Source organism: Callorhinchus milii, unplaced genomic scaffold, assembly GCF_018977255.1.
Source record: "Callorhinchus milii isolate IMCB2004 unplaced genomic scaffold, IMCB_Cmil_1.0 Scaffold8, whole genome shotgun sequence".
Taxonomy (NCBI): domain Eukaryota; kingdom Metazoa; phylum Chordata; class Chondrichthyes; order Chimaeriformes; family Callorhinchidae; genus Callorhinchus; species Callorhinchus milii.
Window position 1 is genome coordinate 11,844,656 of NW_024704749.1, and position 13,303 is coordinate 11,857,958.

A 13,303-nucleotide genomic window follows, 5' to 3' on the forward strand; every position below is an offset into this window, starting at 1 on the left:
AATGATGCTTTCTTGCCGTCTGCCTATTTCTTTACATGTGATTAAGACAAACTGAGGGACACAGGGCTTTGACTAAAATAATTGCAAACAAGCTTCAAAGCTTTTGATGTCGAATATGTGAAGCTTTAATTCCCTTTCTAAAAAGGAAACGGTTGCTGCCCCAGTGAAAATAAAGTATTGAAGAAACGGGAGCTTTGGAATGAAAATTAGCATCTTTTTGATTGTATTACAGCACAGGAATGTTAATGTTGCTGATAATTTCTCGAGGGTAATTTCAGATCTCGTTGCTGAACCAGAAGTCAGTGAAAAGTCATTACAGGGAAACTGTGGGAAAAAATACTTTGAATTCAGAAGTTACAAATTAAATGTATCAAATTTAGGACACTAATAATGCATATGTTTAAGATGATTTAACATTTTTCCATCTCATGGGAACCTAGTTGTTAAGTTGATTCGCAGATCACTTTTCTGGGGCTAATAATCCCTTCAAAAACAAACAAATAAATAAACTTAATCCATGGCTGTTTGTAGAAGGCAGCTTGGAACTCACTATGACTGATAAGATGTTCTGCATATTCCAAAGTCCAAAGTGACTAGTACAATCGGTTGCTGTCTTGCATTCACAAAATATACAGCCAATTCACTTTGGAATATATTTGATTTCAAGATCCTCACCCTCGTATTCAAGTCCCTCTGCACCCCCCGACCTCTCTGACCTCTCTCCTCAAAACAGCACCCGTTGCCTTCGTTCCTCTGGGTCTGGCCTCCTCTTCGTCCGATGAGTCCTCCGCCCCTCCCTCGGCGGCCGTACCTTCAGCCTCTATATCCCGAGGCTCTGGAGTTACCTTCTTCACTCCTTTCGTCTCGCTCCCTCCCTTCCCATTTTCAGGTCTTTGCTGAAGACCTTTCTTTTCGACCGCGTCTTTGGTCACCTCCCCTCCCCCTGGTCGGTCCCGGGATCGGTTACTGTAAAGCACTCTGAGATGCCGTGCAGTGTGGAGAGCGCTATATAAATCCGAGTTGTTGTTATATTCTTTGAAGCGTTTGAGACGTCTATGTCAAATGCAAGGATTATTATTATGTTCGTATGTCACTTGATTTTGTTCTATAACGGTTAGTGTTAACTTCACAGCCCACAGGATCAGGGTTCCTTCCGTACATGTATTAAGATGAAATTATACTTGCAAAGAGTCACTTTGGAATATGCAGAACATCTTATCAGTCATAATGAGTTCCAAGCTGCCTTCTAAAAAAATCATGTTCGAATTTGCTTTCTCCCCCTCTTTTTCTCGTTCTCTCCTCCCTTTGATCCATGCTCCAAACTGTTTACTTGCTGAAAGAGCAGGCAGGTAACTTAATTCCAACTTAAGCATTGTGATGAGCAGCCACCTGGGCCTGGCTGGGCAAGAATGCTGCTGGTTGATGCTCTTAACCATTTCCACCCGTTTCTGAACTTCCCAGATGGACTTCTCAGGAGCGTGTTCTTGACTAGGGTGGTCCAAACCTTCTGGTGGCTGTGGGAAGGATAATAATAATAATAATAATTCTTGCTATATCAGATGCAAAGATTATTATTATTATCAGATTTTCTCCAGGTATGGAGAGACTGGAATCAGCCAACAGGAGAAAATGTGATAACTCGTAACTGTTTATTCCCAATTTGTTGGTAAGTGAGGTGCCGGAACAATGTGAATTCTTTGAATTGTATCATTGGACTCCAGCACTTCCTTGCTATTTCAAGGAGACTTGTGCATTGTGAGTGCATCAGCATTCCTACAGCATCTTCCCTTCAGATGATTCTTCATGCAAATCTAACACCAGTGGCTCTCCGTAGACCTTTGACATCGATTTTCATGTCACCTCGTGTGTGTCAGTTTTGCTAAGCTTTTCTTTCATACCAGTGTTTTAATTTAAATATAAATTCCTGTTGCATATCCCAAAAAGCAAGACCCGTATTGCCTTGTGACCTCAACGTTATGCGTACCTCACAAAGCTTTCTGTCATTTGTCACACATGAAGACTCCCAAATGGCCACTGCACTCATCATAGAATCTTTCTGCGTTCAAATCCAGTCTCTCTTGCTTTACGTGGTTACTATTAATATTTCAACTTTAATAGGTTTTGTTATGAAGGTGTTATTGCAATCCTTGCTTCCCAGAACAGTCATGGCTGTCTGTAATATTATCCAAACCGTTAGCCGGCTGTATCAAACACCATTTGAAATGACACCATTGCTATCAGCTTGCTGCCAAAACCCAATCTGTACAGCAAAAGAGATGCAGGAACTATTGCCTGTGAAACCTTACCCCATAAGCCTCTGTTTACTTATCATCAAGTAGGAACCCGGTTGCTGGTCGAGGCGATCAAAAGATATGGGGTAAGGCCGGGTAATTGGAGTTGAAGTATAGCTCAGCCATGATCTAATAGAATGGCGGAACAGGCTCGAGTGGCTGAACGGCTTCCTCCTGTTTGTATGTTTTAAGTACTTTTGCATCCTGGCTAATGTTACCCATAGAAAAGTCCTCACATTGCCCTTTTATAATTAAGATTCACATTCCTATTAAGTCATGTTTTTTACATTTCTGTACTAATTCTGCAGGAAACATCTTCAAATGTTAACTCATGCTTCCTCCAGTATCCCTGCATGATTGCCATCGGCCGCCAAGCATTATGGGGCGAGAAGCAAATAAGTTGATTGACCTAAATAGGACACACTTTGAAAAGGATTGAGTGGAACCCTCACAGAATGCATTCTAGTCAGCATAGGTGCACTGATGGCATTGTTAAAGATTCTCTGCATTCTCTGAGTTCCCTCTCTCAGATGTCTGGCTGGGCTCTGTGCCAAATAGAAGTGAGATTGTTCCCCACAGAGAGTCAGGAAGATGCAGCGGATAAGTCAACCTGTGCTGTTCCCCACACCTCCTGGCAGCAGGTTCACCAGTCAGTATAGACAGGAGCTTAGCAACTAATTTGCTTGCATTCTCACCTGGGGATTGACTGTGGTTGAAAATAACTTGCAAAGAAGAAAAAAAACTTGCAAGGTTCTGAGATCATCTGCTCTAGGATCAGCATGAATGCCAGTCTTATTCCAACACTTTATTGGGGTCTTGTTATTTGGGAGGGAAGAATAGTGAAGCCTCCATTCCCCTTTAATTGAACTTTCAATGCTGTTGCCATTTCCATCATTTTATCTCTGCAAGCCCACCATTTACTAAAAAAAAATTCACCAACAACAGCAGTTTGCATTTATATCACATTCTATATTTATACCCTCGCGCTTTGCCCCTTCTTTCCCCATCTTCAGGTCATGCCTGAAGATCTTCTTCTTAGACCATGCCTAGGATCACCTCCCTCGAGCTTGGCATTGTGCTCCACCACTGTTAGGTGCTTTGGGACGCTACCCTGCGTGAGGGGGTCTGTGTAAATGCAAGTTGTTCTTGTCCTTCATGTGAATAGAGTTTCAGAGCCCTTAACAGTGAAGGAGCTTAACCCTGAGGCAGTGTTAAGACGCATAGGATTTATAAACTCGACGAGACTTCCAATCTACTCTGAAATGACGGTCTTCGCTATCTCAGACTGCCAGCATGTTTCAAGGTGCCCATTTGGAAGCCTAGAGAAATGGCATCTTCCTGGGCTGGGTAAGCAGCCTGCCTCAGTTCCTGTCCCTGGCAGATGCTAATCTGAAGAGCAGCTGCCAGGGACAGGAGCATGTGCTTCCAAGGAAAGAGGAGAGCTAATGCAGAACGAATAAAAAAAGGCCTTCACTGACGTGCAATGTTCGTGAACCATTGAACCACTTGTGTCAGCGATATAATTTGTGTTGCGCTTGTGAAGGCCAAAGGCATATAGACATTTCCTGGAGGTCAGAGGGCACGTTTCAAAGAAAGCCTGGGGGAGATCAGGGAAGAACACTCAATCCATTGTGGCACGAACATCAAGAAGGTAGCTATGCCAAAGGCTGACAGCCAGGAGGAGACTGATCAGTGGTGAGAGTGAGCCAACCCAAAGCCTGAGAGAAGAGAAAGAGTAGTCGAGCAATCAGGAGAAATGTGCAAGGAAGTCAGATGAAAGATGATTTGACACTGTCAAAAAGCTTTGGATCGTTTATATCCATGTGTTGAGGCTTAATGCACTTGTGTCAGAGCAGAGCAGGCTTTGTGACAGAGACAGAGAGAGAGAGAGAGAGACAGCTTCCCCCTCACTACTCTCCCATCGCTTGACAAGCATTGAGCTGACGTGGCGGTCTCAGCATTGATTTCATTGGAAGGAATGGTTTGGAATGTGGCATTCGATGTTCAGTTTGGATATTTTTTTCTAAATAGAGTAACCACAAGCATGCAGTGAGGAATAATAAATGTTCAGTTTCCCCAATGAACTCAGCAGGGCTTCTGTCAGCTCTAGAACATGCTTTCAGCAGGTTTTGGGAAGCCCACAGCACTGTACCAGCTGTCTGTGCATCACTTCTTTGTTTAGCAAGTCAAGCAGAAGACACACCTGCAAGAAACACATGGCAAGTTGCAGTGTCAGCAGTCAGTGCCGGTGTGATTCCGACTGGTTTAAAGTCCCGAACTTGGCGATTTTGGATCCTTTACCCCAGTATTTACCACTAGGTGCGTGTTCACTGCCTGATTTCTCAGCGTGTTGACTGCCCAGGAATCTTGGCTACATCAGCATTGTCGATGCACAATAATAATCCTTACATCTGATATAGCGCTTTTCACGTCGGGAGGACGTCCCAAAGCGCTTCACAGAACCCACTGTAAAGTGAATTGACTGTATATTTGTGGGCGAACGCGGCGGCCAATTGCGCACAGCAATGTCCCACAAACAGTCGTAGATTGAAAATGACCAATTTTATTATTGTTTTTGGTTTTGGAGGGATTATTATTAGGCGTGTATTCAAAACACACAGTCACTACACTTTATAATTTATCATGTGAAGGACTTTGAGACAGTTTAATGTTGTAATAAGGCGCTTTGTATATCAAATACAAAGATTATTATTATTTGTGACCCCATTTACATTTATATTACATATGATTGGCTCCATCCAATCAATTGAACTTCTGGGACAATTCAGTAACTCCCCTCTCTAATTTTAATGAAGATTGTATTTTAATCTGTGTGTGCCTTGTGAATGGTTCTATAATCCGTTCCAGTCATTCCTTGAAGAAGTATTTTCAATGTTTTTGTTGTAAATCCTAAGGCGCACTTTTCAGGAAAGAGATTTATCTTCAAAATGAGTAATTAAGCCTGAAATTGCTTTCTTCAGTCTAATGCATATGATAAAGTAGTCATTTATGTTGGACATTTTTAATTGAGCCCTAAATATAACCACAGGCTACAAATATGTGACTGAAAGGACAGGTGGCCGGCCTATTGATCATTTGGATAACAGTATTGGTAACATTTATGTGGTTGTGTATGAGAGTTCAGACTTTTTGTGGCAACCCCTTGGCTCAGAGTCACGTTCCGCCATTGTCAAGCGCTCTAGACCGCTAACCTGTGCGAAGGGCGCTGTGTAAATGCAAGTTGTTGTTGTTTTCTTTGGCCAGTTTCAATATTTTTCCCCATTTGTAATCCGACGTCTGAAGAACGATATTGAGACTGTGTTTGCTGTGAATGTTTTCTCCTCTTCCCTTTTCTTCTCTTAACTTCTTCTCTTAAATGGCTGCTCAATGGTGAATGAAAGTAACCTTGAGTAAGTCTCACTCACATACCCACACAGTCCAACGCAAACACACAATATTGGAGTCACATGCACAGTGTGTAGGAAGTGACATTGGCAGCAATTTGATGATTTTGAAGTTGGTCATTTTTATTTTTGGTCAGTCGGCAGAAACCCATCACCATTGCTTAACAGTATCCAAACCCAACTGAGAATTCCAGGCATCCCACCTACATATGGAAATCCCAGATAGATTGTTGGAATGGAATGCGCTCTCTCTCTCTCTCTCTCTCTCTCTCTCTCTCTCTCTCCCTGGAGGGACTGCTTACCTAATTCCTGAGAGTATTAGACACAGGTTGGCAGGAGCCAAGGCTGAGGGTCCCCAGAGTGTGCATTCAGGTAACTGCCGGAGTCTAACCAGCGAAAACCGCATAGCGTGCCATTGATATCACTGTCCGGCAAGCTTTCTGCTGCTTGTCCAACTAGGACCACCTTACCCGATAGGGCTTTGGCTTGCAGGGCCACTTTTTAGTGCAGGAAGCCAACGGGTGAGCAGGCTTTTTGCACGTGTGTGCATTCATTGTGGAAGCACTAACCACCGATTGCACCCCCAGTATAAGGTGGTTGGAATTTCACAAACCACCCTGCCGCATTATAATGGAGTTCTCTATTTTCATTGCAAATGATTGGAAACCTAAACTGAAATAAAACGTTAACACATACTCAGTCAACACTCATGAGGTTGTCTTGAGTTTCCATCTATCCGGGAAATTTTCAGACTCTTAGCGTAAATAGGAAAGACGGATTAAGTGGTGAATGATTCAGTAAAAAGGTCAAGTGACCTGATATTATCGCCCTCAGAGGTCTCCAATAATTCTGCTGTTGTGTTTTTCACTATTTGTTGCTTAGATAGAAACCAAAGAAATCAACTCAAGTTCTGATTGAAGCTGACGCCCGTGAAATAGGGCGGCACGTTATCACACTCCCCTCAAAATATTTTCGATTAACAGCAAATTAGTCACGAGATGTCACGATCATGCATAGTGAATGAGTGACAGCTCTGTCAGCTTGTGAAACAAAACCTATTGTGAGCTGAACATTATTTGCTGGGAGGTGGATAGTGGGTATTTCCTTTTGAGTAATGTAATTAATTCTTTGGGTATAATAATCTGTAAGAGGCCAAACTCAAAGCCAAAACGCCAATGCTGAAAAGAATAGCGGTGGAACAATTTCAGGCAGTAACAATTGTGCCAAACTTGGATTGAAAAGCTTGCGGATTTTGCAAGGGAAGGTATTCCTTAGTTCTGAGAAACAATCTAGTAGTAATCTTTTCTGTCCCTCCAGCTATATCTGAAAAATAGGACAATAAAGAGCTCATAGGATCTGTTCAAAGGCATAATAATAATAATAATCATAATAATAATAATCCTTGCATTTGATATAGCGATTTTCACATCTTCTAGACATTCAAGGCATAAGATGGTTGACTAAAAATTAGCCATTGTAGTATTCCTCTGATCCACTGAAGTCTGTATTACAAAGTAAAGTATTGGTTAGAGCACTCACCTCACAAGCGAGAAGACCCGGGTTCGATTCCCAGGGATTGTGAAATCTTAGGCAAGTTTCCTTACTCCACACACCTATTTACCTAGCAGTAAGTTGGAACTCGTTATGAATCGATTGGCGGATCGTTTACTGTGGGTAATAATCCCTCCAAAAAAAAATAATAATTTAGTTACTCAACCCACGACTGTTTGTGGGACATTGTTGTGCGCAAACGGCAGCCATGTTTCGTCCACAAAATATACAGTCAATTCACTTTATGGTATATTCTGTGAAGGGCTTTGAGACATCTCAAAGTAGTGATAATGCTCTATATCAGTGCAATGATTATTATTATTACCGGTTTTGATTCCGTCCCCACACGCTACTGCCAACCAGCAAAACTGACTGCAGGAAAATCAACATATGAATTATTTTTTATTTTGAGGCTGTTTAACCTTGTAATAAAGGTCAGTGACCTTCCCCCCACCCTCCTCTCTCTCCCCCCCCCCCCCCCCCCCCCATGCCACAACACAGTATATGGTGGAACAGTGAAGAGTGAGGGAAGTATTAACAATGAAGTCAGGCCATTTTTGTGGCTTGTGGTTTTATACACAAGTCAGCACAACAACAGATGCAAAATGAGGAACCAAGGATGATAAATCTCTGTATTGGCTTTTTTTTCCAATCTTGGGTAACCACAGACCTTTAATGGCAAAACGTTTGAGTCCCTCCGACTTGCTCCCTCACTCACCTCTTTCAAAGGACGTCAAGACCTAACTCTTTGGCAATGCTTTCAGTCATCTTTTCCGCTCCCCATCCTACTTACCCCCCTCGCCTCCCACCCAAAGGCTTGGGTGTCTAGCCGGCAGGGCCAAGTGCTTTGAGACATCCTTCTAACATGAAAAAGGGCGCTGTGTAAATGTTGTTATGTTCCTGGAAGAGAAACATAAAATTATCTGCGGTGCGCAATTAGCTGCCGCATTTCGCCCACAAAATGCACAGTCAATTCACTTTACAGTGTATTCTGTGAAGCGCTTTGAGACGTCTCGCTCGAAGACGTGATAAGGCACCATATCAAATGCAAGGATTATTGTTATTATCACTTATGCGGCCCGCGGACCTTTCTCAATTTGGGAATCCGGCCTGCGCAGCTAAAAGATTGGACCGCCCTGAAACTATTACATTTATTTTAAAATGTTATTTTGTTTACTTGTCTGCTGGCTTTCCAGAAGATGCTAGGGTTGAGTTGCATTAAGAATAGCCTGTGTTTCCATAGGAGCTTGACATGCCTCACGTGTTCGTGCTATGTGCGAGGTCTAATTTAGTTTATATCCTCAAAGCTGCCTTCTCTGCATTGCATTCATTCTTTGAACGTTTCTGTAGCACTATTGTGAGCACTTAATCCCAAATATATCCAAGTTTTTTTTTCTATATAGGAGTTAATGTGCGTTTTCCTATTATCTGTTTAATAAAATTATCCATTCAATCGAATAAAATAAATTGGTCATTCACTTTGTGGCTGTTTGTTGGACATTGCTGTGTGCAAATTGGCTGCCATGTTTACCTACGAGTCACAGTCATCCCACTTTGTCATAAATCCTATGAAGTGCTTTGAGATGTCCTCCAGACTTGAAAGGCGCTAAATCAAATGTAAGGATTGTTATCACGATTAAATACGATTCCCGCTGTAAATACAGCACATATTCTTGTTGTTAATGTTTAGGTGGCTGTGAAGCATCATAACTCACCCACAGCTGTTCCCAGCAATTGAATAAAATTAGGAAATTTGCAGGTTCACAAATTTCCAATGGGTCTACTGAAAAACCAGCGCTGCTGTTATATAATGAGCTGCTGGGGGAGCAGGATTTAAATCTCCCTCGGTGTCTAAATTATGCATTATTTGAAACATCTGAATTACATCTATCTAACCAGAGCGTTTTAATAAAGTTGTTACTTAGGAAAAATAAAACGCTTTGAACATTCAGCTTCTGGTTTACAAAAATGGGTTCTGTTCTGTAGTTTTAATGATTTGAGTTGACTTCTGAATGTGCTCAAGCTTTTCAAGCGATTAACATTTTCACACTTCTTTCGAAATGCCGGTTTAAACTTTTATATGAGCCATTTACCTTTTCCTAATGTTACAATCACTTACTTCAGTGCTCTGCATTGCAACCACTGTGTATCCAGTGAAGGAGATTCCAGCTCTGCAAAACAGATCTGTTGCTCCTGAACCCAAGTAGGTTCAAAGCCCCCAAACGCAATGGCCTGGGTGAAAGTGGCCTCTTTGATCTCTGAATTTATCCTCCGTAATATCAGAAAAATGTACCTCAGCTGTGAGTGTGGTTAGATCATGACTAGCGTTGCACTCTGAGACGTGTTAGGTAAGAATTAGAGAGCTGCTGTTCTGCATTTAGTCCAAAAACTCAGCAGGTTTTAAAGTTCACTACCAGGCACTGATGTTGTCTGCGATTCTTGTTTATCAAGTCAAATGCAAAGTTAACCAAATACTTACCAACCTGCGGTGTTATGCAGTGCCCACCTTTCAGCCACTACACCCCAAAGCCTTGGAACTCCCTCCAATCCCTCTGGCTTGTTCCCTCCTTCCCCTCTTTTAGATCCCGATTGAAGACCTTCCTCTTCGATCATGCCTCACCTCCTCCAACCCCCACCCCCCCCCCCCACCTCAGAGTCAGGCCCTACCACTGGTAAGCACTGCTATTGTTTGGACATTTCTCATGTGCTTGTCTGACATCAAGTGCCAGCGGGCATTTGGATCACAGAGCAGGCTGATCCTGTCCTCACCTGACATTGGTGCAGTCAAGAGCATTAGGCCCAAAATGCTTCGTGGGATTTAAGTGTAGTGACTGTATATTTACAGGCAAATAAGGCAGCCAATTTCAGCGCAGCAACGTCCTACAAACAGGCAGCAAGTGAGAGCAATAAGAGGAGAAAACTACGATCAGAAAACGGGTCGAAGGCACTGAGATTGTAGTTCATCATCTGTGCAGACAAGGTAAGCCGTCCCTCTCAGCCAATTATTACCAGAACTTTAGCTGACGTAAATCCTAGTTGAAAGTTGGACTTTATCAACACTTCCTGCCAGCACTGAAACTGCTTTTATACAGTAGTTTCTTTTTGATCCCAATTCAAAGGAAGAATGTACAACAGTGTACAGTTTGTGGTTTGGCCACTGTATGGACAGTTAAGATAAATTATTATTTTATCTTTCAACAATAAACCTCTTCATCGGTTCATGGGATCATTCCACTGATGTGCTGGCCAAATACTTGTTACCATTGTGACTGACGACTTGTGTGTATATGTTTGGCTTAAATGGATCAACTGTCACCTCTCGCCTCTGGGTCAGAAGGTGCAGACTCAAGCCCCACTTCCAGACTTGGGAAATGACATGTGCAAGTGATTACCAGGTTAGTGCAAGGCAAACTGGATGGCCCATGGTCTTTTGCAAATTCTTATGTTCTTATGAGCTCATAGTCGAGGCTGCCACACCAATGCAGTAATGGGAAAGCATTGCTGCTTTTGGAGTTGCTGTCCTTAAGGTGAGACATTTGACAGTAAATACCTACCTGTGAAGTGCTTTGAGATGTTTTGACGTTCTGAAATACAAGTTAATTCCAAGTTTGTGGTGGTCTCCATTGGACTTGGGGAAAGAACTTAATAACAACAATCATCCTTGCATTGATACAGCACCTTATCACATTGTCAAAACGTCTCAAAGCGCTTCATGTTTCTGTGTCAGCACTCCCAACTGCAGTGAATTGGGACTTGGAAATTGTGAAAAGCTGGAAAATGTGACGGAAATCCAGCATTGTTTCTGAATTGGCTCCCGCGCTTGTATTCATGAGTCCAAGTATTGTGTCAAGGAATTCCAGTGGCTTGAGAGCGAATGGGTTTCTGAAATGAGGTCAGAAATTTAAATCCGATCTGTTAGACAGGCCTTGCAATGATCATAACTAGAGGACTTGAAGAAGGTTTGCAAACGAGTACATGGAGAGTCGAGGAGAATATTTTTTACAGAGTGGCTAGGATGTGGAACACCTGCCACAAGTGATGGTTGACTCAGGTAGAATCCATTTTAATATTCAAGAGGGAACTAGACAAAATACTTAAAAAGAATCAGGTGCAGGCGTATGGAGAAAGAGCAGGTAAATGGGACTGAAAGGATTGCAGCACAGAACACAACAACAATAATAATACATGCATTCGATAGAGTGCCTTATCATGTCTTTGAGACGTCTCAAAAGCACTTCACAGAATATACAGTTGAGTGAATTGAAAACCAGTCAACTAACAACCGTGTTCCTACTTACTGCTAGGTAAACAGAGGTGAGTGGAGTAAGGAAACTTGCTCATCGTTTCACCCTGCCTGGGAATCGAACCCAAGTCCTCTTGCTTGCAAGGTGAAAGCGCTAACCAGACACAGGGGCCAAATGACCTGTCCTGTAAATTTCTAGAACCAAGGCAAAAGCCCAGCAAACTTGTGTGTCTGTAGTGTGCGTGTGTGCTTGAGGGAAAAAGAGTGGAAATTTAGATATCTGACACGGAGGAGTGAGCAAAATCAAACTTTCAAACGCGTCTGAAGAGGCTTTTAGCCGTCAGATGGGCCCTTTCCAGCCTGCGGAAAGATGTCTGCAGTCTTTATAAAGCCAGTTCCATTAGCAATACAGATTTGCTATCTTCTGATTTGAGCATAAATTGAATGCAAGGAAGGCCCCCTTCCATTGCACCAACTGGTTGCACACATTCTCGCAGTTTATTTTTACCCACAGGTCCCGGGGGAAATGGAGTCAGATAATATATTTAATCATATCTAAAAGGAGAACTGAATGTGCTTCTTTCTTCCCGGGATAAATTGCAAGTGCAGCACTCTGCAAGGACTGGGAAAGAAAACAAAAGCTTTCTTCCACTGAGATTTATTTTCTGTAACAATGACTTTCTGCAGTGCACTCTGATGTGGTGTCTGGGCAGCAACAGCCTGTTTATTGCCTCGCCGAAGGAAATTGATAGTGGTTGTCAGGAACACTCCACATGTTCCCCAAATGCCATTGAGCATCGCGTAGTGGAATAGTGCAGGGATAAACACAAAGACATCCAATTACCTACGATTTGCAGTAATTTATTGAGCGGTGGTGGGGGGGTGGGCATGAAGAAAATCACAACGGTGGCCATCCTATATTAAACAGTCTCAGTGCTGGTCGCAGAAACTCCAATAGACAAATAACAGCTGGGAAGTAATGAACGGGGTGTAATTTCATAAGGCATTTTGCAGCCAAAAAAGGAGTTTGTCTGAACAGTGCAGTGAGTGAGTGACAAATGGCCAGAGTACAGTAATGTTCTCCAAGCAGCACTGCACCAGGGTGAAGGTTTACTGTATTGCAAACCAGCTCAGCTAGGAGTATTCTCAGCGTGATGTGCTACACCAAAAGTTGCCAAATAAAGGCTTAATAGCGGAAATGTGTTGTATTTGTCTTCAAATTCAAATGCATAATCTTAAAATTAGAGCTAAGCCATTTACGAGTAAAATCAGGAAGCAGTTTTTTACCCAAATGGTAGTGGAAATCTGGAACTCTCTCCTGCCCCCAAAAGCCTGTGGATGCTGGAACCATTAAAATTTTCAAGACTGAGGTGGATAGGCACTTGTTACTTCAGGCTTCGAGGGATCTGGGGCAAAGGTGGGTAGTTGGAGTTTAGGTACAGAACAACCATGATCTAATAAATTCACTTTACAGTGTATTCTGTGAAGCGCTTTCCGACGTATCAACAACGTGATAAGGCGCTATATCAAACGCAAGGATTATTATTGTTATGATGATGATATGTGTATAGCCTAGCTCTTGTTAATTGAAGGAAATATAGATAACCGATAGCCACAAGCTTGCCTAACTTAAAGGGATCTGGTTCTTGATGATGTGAGGAAAACACCTGAACAAACCACCCATCATTAGCAGCGGCAGTAGCAGCGGTGATGCTCTCAGTGAGCCTGGCCCACACTCTCAGGATCGCAGAGGTCCAGGTTGGCTTGTTGCTGTGGGTATCGGGTTCCCACTGTGTCCATAATGAGCTGCCCTC

At 42.6% G+C, this 13,303-nt stretch overlaps 1 protein-coding gene across 3 annotated transcripts in view; it reads left to right on the forward strand.

Moving 5' to 3' along the window:
- tango2 (transport and golgi organization 2 homolog (Drosophila)) overlaps positions 1-13,303 on the forward strand; it is a 48,306-nt gene that overhangs the window by 14,805 nt on the left and 20,198 nt on the right. Inside the window, exon 3 of one of the 3 annotated variants that reach the window (XM_007901785.2) lies at positions 10,092-10,226. The exons of 1 other annotated variant lie outside the window; for it this stretch is intronic. The gene's annotated coding sequence lies outside the window, so the exon portion shown is untranslated. Of the gene's footprint in view, positions 1-10,091; positions 10,227-10,622; positions 10,642-13,303 lie in introns of those variants that run through there. One more of the 3 variants, XM_007901786.2, reaches the window with a different exon arrangement.